Source organism: Lagopus muta, chromosome 11 (assembly GCF_023343835.1).
Source record: "Lagopus muta isolate bLagMut1 chromosome 11, bLagMut1 primary, whole genome shotgun sequence".
NCBI classification, from domain to species: Eukaryota; Metazoa; Chordata; class Aves; order Galliformes; family Phasianidae; genus Lagopus; species Lagopus muta.
This window is the reverse complement of record NC_064443.1, coordinates 13,917,737-13,926,999: the sequence shown is the minus strand read 5'-3', so window position 1 is coordinate 13,926,999 and position 9,263 is coordinate 13,917,737.

The following is a 9,263-nucleotide window of genomic DNA, read 5'->3' as shown; positions in this document are numbered from 1 at the left end:
AAAATATTCACTGGGCTTTGGTCAGTTTGTGCACGATGACTTTTTACTTTCTGTGTGCAGTAATGGATGTGCACTTCAGTGTAAAAGCTTTCTAATAGCCACCATTTTGGGAAGTTTTTTTTTCCCCTACAAAGAAGTCTGAAAACCAGACAAATTTTCCCCTAATGGTTCTTTCAGGTCACGTGAACTGTGTGCTTTAAATGATTGCCTAAAGAAAAGCATATTGAGGTTGTAGGCAAGCTGAAGCTGATGGGACTGTTATTTTAATGGCAAAAATCAGGCTGAGTTCACTTCAGTAGAGATAGATTTAATTCATTTATTTGTTTTCTTTCTGGCTGACTTGGTTCTTTTGCTTTAACCTTAAGGTAAACTTATGACATGATAATCAATGCACAACACCTGGATATCCTTAATGGCAGGTTGGCATCTGCCTGTAGGAGCGATCTATTTGTAATAACCAGGAGAAGAAAGACGTGTGACATTTTTGGGGGCGCATGTTTGTGCGTGTGATGAAAATTAGGCAACCAATTCAATTCCTTGTTGAAAATCACGACGTGTGTTATCTGCTATGTCATTGTGCCCATGCAGGCCTATCAACAGCTGTGATATCACAGCTGTCAACTCATACAACCTTGCAACTTCTGATTAACAGGATTTCCTGTCCAGTTATTAAAGTACTAACAGAAGATACTCCGTGAAAAGCAACTAAGTCCACGGCGATTGAATGCGGTGTTTTCCTGAGATACACCTCAGCTTCTTTTCTGGCAAAAGGCATTACTACCTGCAGTCAGATGGAGGTTTATGGGCTGCAGATCACCAAACACGAGCTGGATAAGCTCCCTTGGTTTCATCTCGCACTTGCACTGATCCTTTGGATCTCCCTTAGCTACTTCATGTTTTTGTCTGCTGGGACCTGGAGTCAGCCAGGTCTTTCCAGTAAATGGAGAACACTAAGAAGAAGAAGGCTTTTAATTATTAAATGGGCCGAGAGTTGGGTGTCTGGAGCATGCACTAAATCAGAACACTTTTGAAAAGAATGAAGTTGGATCTAATGAGTAAATGAAGTGCTTGGAAAGCAATTTCTCTCCAATCTTACATACCTTTGGCAGGACCAACTTTCCCCATGCCTTAGCCTTAGCTTTCCATTTGCCCAAGGCTCCTTGAAAGTGCATGCCAACAAGTCAATCAAAGATTTTGCAGGTTTTCCTTGTTATGAACTCCAAAAGCACTTGTTTCTCTTTAGCCAGAAGGCTGATAATGCCGTGGAGGTCTGTGTCATGGCTGCACATGTGGACTCCCTGAACACGACAAAATCTTTGTCATGTGTGGGAGGGCTCATATAAGCTTCAGTAATTGTTGTCCTTTTTCCTATCTGGAGAATGAGATTACTACTTTGTCTTTATCTAGCAAGTTGCTAAGTGGTGCCAAGTGAGCTAAACCAGAAACCACCTACATATACATTACTGTTAAAGGTAAAGCAACATGATAATGTGATGTTTTGTGGTCCAGTTCCAGCCTGGCTGTCCATCAATCTGTCTATGTGCTTTTGTTCATTTACCCATCTATCTATCTTATCCTACACCCAGTTTCTACACATGTATATATAAAATTACATTTCAGCCCAGATTCACAGAAGTATTTAGTGGCTCATAAATCCCTCTGCAATTCGGGATGTTTCATCTTTTTTTTTTTTTCTTTTTTATCGGAGTTTTGGTGTGAAGCTGACAGATAAACTGCAAAATCTTTCATTCCCTGGCTGCTGTAATCAACTAGCTATAAGAAGAGGTGGCGAAGTTATTTATATTTTTCAGAGAGAATAATTCTTTTCTCTCCTTGCACGTGGCAGAAAAAAATGCTCTGGCAATGTAAGATCTTAGAATTTCTTTTGAAAGTGCCTCTACTTGACTTACGAGACAAATGAGTGCAGTTTACTTGCATTAAACAATGTTTTATGACCCTTGTATACAATGAAAATGGTGTGTGTGGCGTAAATGTTCTGGGGTAAAAACTGCATCTGTTAAAATGTGTGAAAGAAACAACTAAGGGAAATGGTGTTGCAAAGTACTGCCTGCCTGACCTGGGACTTTGTAGCTCATCAGCCAGCCAGATCTGTGGTCCTCTCCTGCTTTCTTTTTTTCATCCAGCTTAGTTCAGGAGTCTCAGTGAACAACTGTGCAGGTCAGCAGTAAACTGGACGCTTGCACTGAAGTTGTACTTTGATGCATTTGTTCAAGAACTAAGTTCAGACCTCTTCAACATCTCGGGTGTCTCTTCACGGCCCTCAGTGTCCCTGTGCTAAAGACTGGCAGATCCTCTTTTAAGTCAAGGAACTTGGTACATACTGTACAGGGAGTCTTTCTTCATCTTTGTGAGGGAGAATTTGAGCCCCGCATATTTATACCTACTTATATACACCCATTTAGGATTTTCTTTCCCATTAAGAATGAAATGAACCTTTCCATAAATGTAATCTTTTGTCCGTTTACCCTTACCTGAGAAATGCTCATCCTTTGCATGTTTGCTCCCAAGATGAAGCATACCTTTTCTTCCTACTCGTCACATATGAATCTACAATAGAAATGAGGCATATCAGCCATCAGAGACGTAGCTACAGGCAAGAAGCAAAGTGGGCTTAGTGACCTTGATGTGCATGCTGCAGTTGTTATGGCAACAGGCAAGTGAAATCACTGTTGCTAAGGCTCAGAGAAATAAAGCGATCTCAGTCACTTAATGATCATTATTCTCGAGTAACTTCATTTTGAGTTTGCTGCAAGCAAAACTAAAATGAGTCAGCAAACAGATCCAAAATAACTTAGCAGAAATCTGAATGAGAGCGGTTTCCTTCCTGTCCCCATCCTCTCCCCACCGATCCATCACTGCTGTAGTCAAGAAAGGTTTTCCATCAGGTCTGTAATCCATAGTGGATACTGGGAGCCAAGGCGCGATGCCAAGTGCAGCCCAGAGGCAGAGATGTGGGTGGTGTGCGCTGAGCACTGGGAAGAGCAGGAGGCAGGGTGGCCTGGAAACAACTCGCTATCTCATCCAAGAACAGTGATTTGCAGCTTGTATTAACAATGCTAGAAAGTTTAGGTCTTCCTCCTCTACTTGTCTTATTTTCTTGCTGAGAAAATAAGTTCTTGAAGTACTTTTATCCTCACTTGACCACTAGTAACACCTGGCTGATGGATGTTCATGCTTCCTGCCTAGGACAGGTGTGTAGTTCTGTTGGATCAATAAAGAATTCAGTCTATGGGGGTTTAACAGTCTGAAGGAAAGATCTCTTCAAGAAATTCTAATAAATGAAATGGTGGAAAATGGATTTTCATGAAGATTTTAAATCTGTTTAAGTGTTTTAGCAAAATAAGAAATTGTAAAATTTAAGAGTCAAACCGGTGTCCAAATATTAATGCCAGTTTTCACTCAAAATATTTGAAACAGAAAAGTCTTAATCCTAGTAACAGTCATGAGAAATGAATGCGCACAGTGGGAAAATGTAATCAAATTGCATTTTGCTGTGAAAATGATTATCAACATGTGTTTGGAGCATGTCTGTGCCTGAGTCCTTCCATAGACTCATCTGATGCCAAACAGAAGATGGCCCTCCCCTAAAATAAATACTTAAAGAGTCCTATTATGGGCACACTCCCAGGTTCCCCCAGGTATCGTTGCAGATTCTGGTGTCCTGTTCTATGATTGTGAATGTGTCGATCTTTCTAGAAGCTGACTGCAAACCACCTTGATTCCTAGTTAATTTCCAATGAAGCCAGATGTGAATTTGCAGTTTAGGCCTCTCCACTGCTCCAGAAAAAGCAGTGGCATTAGCAGCTGAAAGCAGTCAGCATGTGTTTGTTCCTGCAGCAGGCTGATTGCTCATCAAGCAGAGCTGAGTCCCATACAGGCTGAGCTGGATCGCAGCACTATACATATGTATTCCTTCTCAGATGGACACAATCAGGCCATCCGTTCATCCTGCCAAGATGCCTCTTGGTTTTGGATGCCCTGGGTGACTGCAGGGAAGATTTGCTTCCGTGTCTGTGTATGTTGGCAGTTATCAGGATGGTTGAAATCAGCAGTATTTCACTGCAAGGTAAATGAAATTTCAATCTATCTAGAATGTGAACGCTAGTCCTATATTGGACAACAGGATTGATGCCCCAAATTCATGTGGCTTTGGAAATGTGCCTTTCATCTCCGTAATGCTGGGCTGCAGGGGTTGGGATGGGCAGTAGTACCTCTGCCTTGGCCTCAAGGGAGATGAAAGAGAGGTAATGCATTCCTCTTGCATGACATGGAGAGATGGGGCTGACACACCTATGGACCTCATGAGCCATCTGAGGCTCCAGCATCTTCCTGCAGCTGGGGACCTGGTGGTTTTGCATTTCAAATCCAAGCAGGGCATGTTAGGAGTTCAGGAGCTGATTGTTGTCAGGGCCTCCAGCAAATGCTTGTAATTCAGGCACTGATTAAAAAAACTGATTGCAAAACTGAACAGTTATTGAGTATGTTGTTGCTAAACAGCCAAACAGATGATTCAGCAAAGGTTTGCATGAATATTCAGAATAGTATTAACAATGGCAGAAATTGTAGTTCTCCTCAACATGAATAGCAGCAAATTTCTATTTACACAGAAGTTTTCAGCTGCATCATCAGAAAGGGAATAGCTGCAAGACAGCTGCCCCATCAGTGCATTGCTGAGAGCTAGAAGAGTTCATACAGCGATGTTCGGAATGATGTGTGCACATGCTTTCATTGTCTGTGGCATTATGTATGGGAATATGGGAGTCTGAAATGGCACATGAAGAAGTCAGGCAAGAAAGACTAGGATTTTTTCTTTTTAAGTGAATGGAAATGTATTTCAACCGAACTCTTGACTTGCTGAACTTTTTCTTTTATTCTTTTCATCTTTAAATCTCCTTTCCCTTTTTCTTCCCCATGCATCTTTCAGTACGACAACTCCTGCCAATGTAGCAGGGATTCTCTTTTTCTGATCAATGACACCAGAAGTGCTGTGTCTGAAGTTTTATAGCGTTTTCTGATTTAGAGCTTCGTTTTTTAAATAATGCATTGTGCTGGAGACCAACCTCTGTGATTGAAATGCCACTTGGAGTCATTGTGGCCACTTCTTGGAAAAGTGGGTGTAAGAAAGGTCAAATTTGAAAAAAAGGTAGAGGAAAAGACAAAGAATTGGTGATGTCCAGAGGCTTGGGAAAGTTTAAGGTGTCTGTATTTTTTTCATAGACATTCAGGGGTTCCCATCGCTACTCCTAATACGTTGTCTTCCATTGCAGCTAAAGACACTATCAGCTTTTATCTGTTTCAAAGACTGTATTTTATAGAAGGTACAATTACTTTTGCTCACACTAATAGCAAGAGTTTGAAAACTGTTCTTATTAAAGGAAAAAAAGCCACGTGGTTGGAAGCAGAACCTTTCTTCTTGGAACTGGCTTCTTCCACTGGGAAGTGGATGAGTCACTGACCCTGGAGGTGTTCAAGAACTGTGGAGGTGTGGCACTGAAGGAAGTGTTTAATGGGCTTTGTGGGCATGGGGTCGGGGTTGGACTGGATAATCATGGACATCTTTCCCAACCTTAGTGATTCTTTGATTCTCACTGCTACGTAATCTGAGCATACTGCAACATCCATGGTCCAAGCTCTCACAGGAGGGTTAGGAGAACTGGTGGGAATTCACCCACAATCTTCTGGATCCTGTGGCATTTTGCAATGTACTAAGACCCATTCTTTGAGAAGTGTGGTTAGACTACAGTAATGTAGTTTCCCTTAGAATATTTTTGGGAAAGCGAGTACTTCATTTTCTGTACTATAAATGATATTAGAATACATTTGGGGAAGCAATTTGTGCTTTGCCTTTTGGTGCACGTTTAACCACTATCCTTGCTCAGCGTATTCCTGTTTTTATTGTTGGCGTTGTTTCTAATGCTTAAAGTACTAAGAAGGACAACAAAGAGAAAGATACCTAATCTCAAAATGGAACCAGTCTCAATCTAACCAAAGAATCCATATAAATCAAGTCTGTAGCACTTTCTGATCATCAGTAACTGCCAATACTTTTCTCTACAACCTTGATTAATAGTGTCCTGTGGACACTTGTGGCACTTGGGTGTAGCTCAGCTGTCTCATCTGTGCCATTTGCTACAAAGACTCTGAGTTATTTTGTTTGCCATAGTTCAGATTACAGCATAAAACATGACAGTATTTCAGATCGTAGTGTAAACACGAAGATGGCACAAAAGATGGCATTAACGAGTTCTCTTAATTACTTGGTACATTTGATTAGGGAGAATAACAATGCTTTTGTTGATTCCCACTTACTGAAAGCAGCTTTTTGAGGAAAATGTTCTATTTATCTCTTTAGCAAGAAACATGTGGTAACCCCAGGCTTCACCTCTGCCTGGAAGCTCCTCAGACTGGGGAGGGATCTGCAGTCAAAGCCTCTGCATCATTCTGTCTGAGGCAGTCAGAAGGATGTCAATTCATACCAAGCATCATATGGCCCAGAGGTGAACTTGTCTCACTCAATTTGTAAACAAGTATAGATTTCACAGGAGATTAATGAGAGAGATGTATGCCTTCACATGCTAAGAAGATAATAAAGAGAGGCGATAGATCGTGAGGAATGCAGGAGCTCTGGGTTTTTGCAGGACCAATAGAATCTGCACCATAAACTGAGGAGTGTTTTGAAGATAAAGGTTTAAACTGAGATGGGGAAATTGCCTCCTGCTCCCTTGGGTAGGATAAAACAGCAAACCCGCTGTCCCCCAACATACAGGCAGGACATCACTGAAAACCTCTCTGCTGAAGATGTGCTGGGCACAAGACTTCTGCTCTGCCTTCCACCATACAAAGGCACTGAAGGCTTCAAGAGGCTCAGACTGCCTGAGCCTCACTGTTATGTTACCCTAAACAACCTAAAAATTGCTGCCCAGATTCCACACCCTGCTATCAGCAGAGCACTTGTTAGCCTCAGATCTGGGATCTTCGGAGAGCTGTCCATGAAATAATGTTTGCAGTGTTGGCAATCATGTTAGCAGTGAGCCATCAGTCAGCTCCACTTGCATAAACACAGGCGGAAAGCCATTGATTACTTGCAGCTCTGCTAACGATTGCATGACCAACAGGCTTCAGAACTCAAAATTCATGGTTGCTATTTGGATCTGATCACCTTTCATCCTACTCTGAAAGTTAAAAATACACTATTTTTTTAGTACTGGAATGCTTATAAAAATAACCTTCTTTAATGCAATCCATAAACTCCCGTGAATGACTTGCTGAGCTCTGGATGCTGTCTGTATGCACTTTTGCAGCTATAGTGCTGCCTTCTTCAGCATCTGTGCCAAATCTGGCCTGGACTAAGTGCTACCAAATAGGGAAATAGTTATTTTTATATTTGTGCAATTGGCGTAGGGTTTGGCTATGTTGACCTGCAGCCTTCTTGTAGCTAGTGTTACTTTTCAGAATGAGCCCTGAAATACATTTTTGCAGTATTGCTTGCTGGTTATGATTAAGGTTATACAGCTTTTATTAAGCTAACATCAAATTACTTCTCAGTGTTACTTCAATTAACGTGACGTGTTAGAGCTGACAACCCCATGACTAAGCACAGTCAGAGTTTAACAGATTTAATTGAAATATCTTACTGCAAAGGAATTATCCAGGGTAAATCCAAACCCTGTGTCACTTTGACCAGGAGTTTATTGGTTTTGAATGCAAAATTAACTTATCAAAGAGCTTGCTGGCATCCAGACATTTTAACATCTTTAGTTCCTTTAATATTTCTAAAACACGTCATTACTGAAACAAATGTATAAAGAGAATCACAGCTCCTGTATCAAACGGGACTTCAATTTTACATGCTTGGGGAGTGGTTCTGCCCTTATTATCAAGGCTGGATAATGACTCATTCCTCCAAGATTACAGTGGAACTACTCAGCCAGACAAAAGGAGCAAAAAACATCCAGAGGGCAAAGTGAATAACATACTATTCCATATCTTGAGGGAAGCCAGAGATTTAGGAAACCGTTTTTGCTATGTTGTAAATGTTTTATGGCTCTGGATGTTTCCATGAAATGGACTCCACTGTGTTAAACTGGGGTATTAATGTAAATTATCCTCAGAACAGGCAGTAAATATATACAGGGATGGAGCAAGAGAATGCACTGGAGACAAGCACTGCTAAGCACCAAATATGCAAAAAATGCAATTGAGGCGAGCAGCAAGATGCAGGAGCATGGACAGGCATGCAGGGCTGGGTGGCACAGAAGCTGCTGGTGTCCCCTCCAGCCCTGCTTGGTGAGGAGTTCAGCTCTGTGCTCTGTTACATGCACTTGATTTCTTTGTCACTTTTCACAGCACAGTCTTAACAGCACACCCAGACATACCTCTTTAAACGAGCTTTTCTCCTTGGCTGCTCTTCCCTGGAGCACGGGGCAATGAACACCCCATCAAGGAATTACGTTGATGCTAAGGGTGAGGATGGCTTATTTTGGGACCAGCACTCGGGTGCACCCTGGAAGAAGGCAAGAACAGCTGTGATCTCATCTGAGAATCTCCCTGGGTTTAGGGGAGAAAGAGACCCCAGCACTTCATGTACGCTCTTGTAAAGGCACCACTGGAACTGATTTTCCCTATAACACCATTAAAGGCAAGGTGGCTACTGTTCCCACCAAACAATTTACCCCTTAACAATGGAGCATATTACCTGTGAAGGCTGAAAATCTGGTAATTGCAATCATTCTTTAATTCTGACTTGATTTGTGTACTTGAAAGGTTATTCTGGTGTTTTATGGCTGGCTAGTTTATCTTTTAATTAACTGCCCATCAAACCTCTTTGATCTGAGGAATGAGAGCTCAGTAGATGCAGAATCCCTCCTCTATGGCTCTGCTCAGGTGACTCTCAGTAATCCAGATTGTCTCATCCTGCAGCAAGGAGGCAAATTGAATGGAGGCTGTGGGTTGCTGCTGAGCTGTGTCTCTGCTGAACTTGTTGATTTGCATTCTGAGAGGGTATTGCTGTAGATAATGGGATTTGTGAGGAAAGTTGATTTTACCTTGTTATCTGGAAGGAGAATAGCATCATCCTCTGAACAAGAAGCAATGCAGAACAGTAATTACTCAGCCAGGTGGAAGATAGCAGGGGAGCAGGGAGGCACAGCTGCTTACCCTGACCAGCTCTGGATGGTCCTCTATTATAGAAATGTCATCACAGAGTTTCTTTAAGCAATTTCATGAGGCTAGGAAACAAGAGA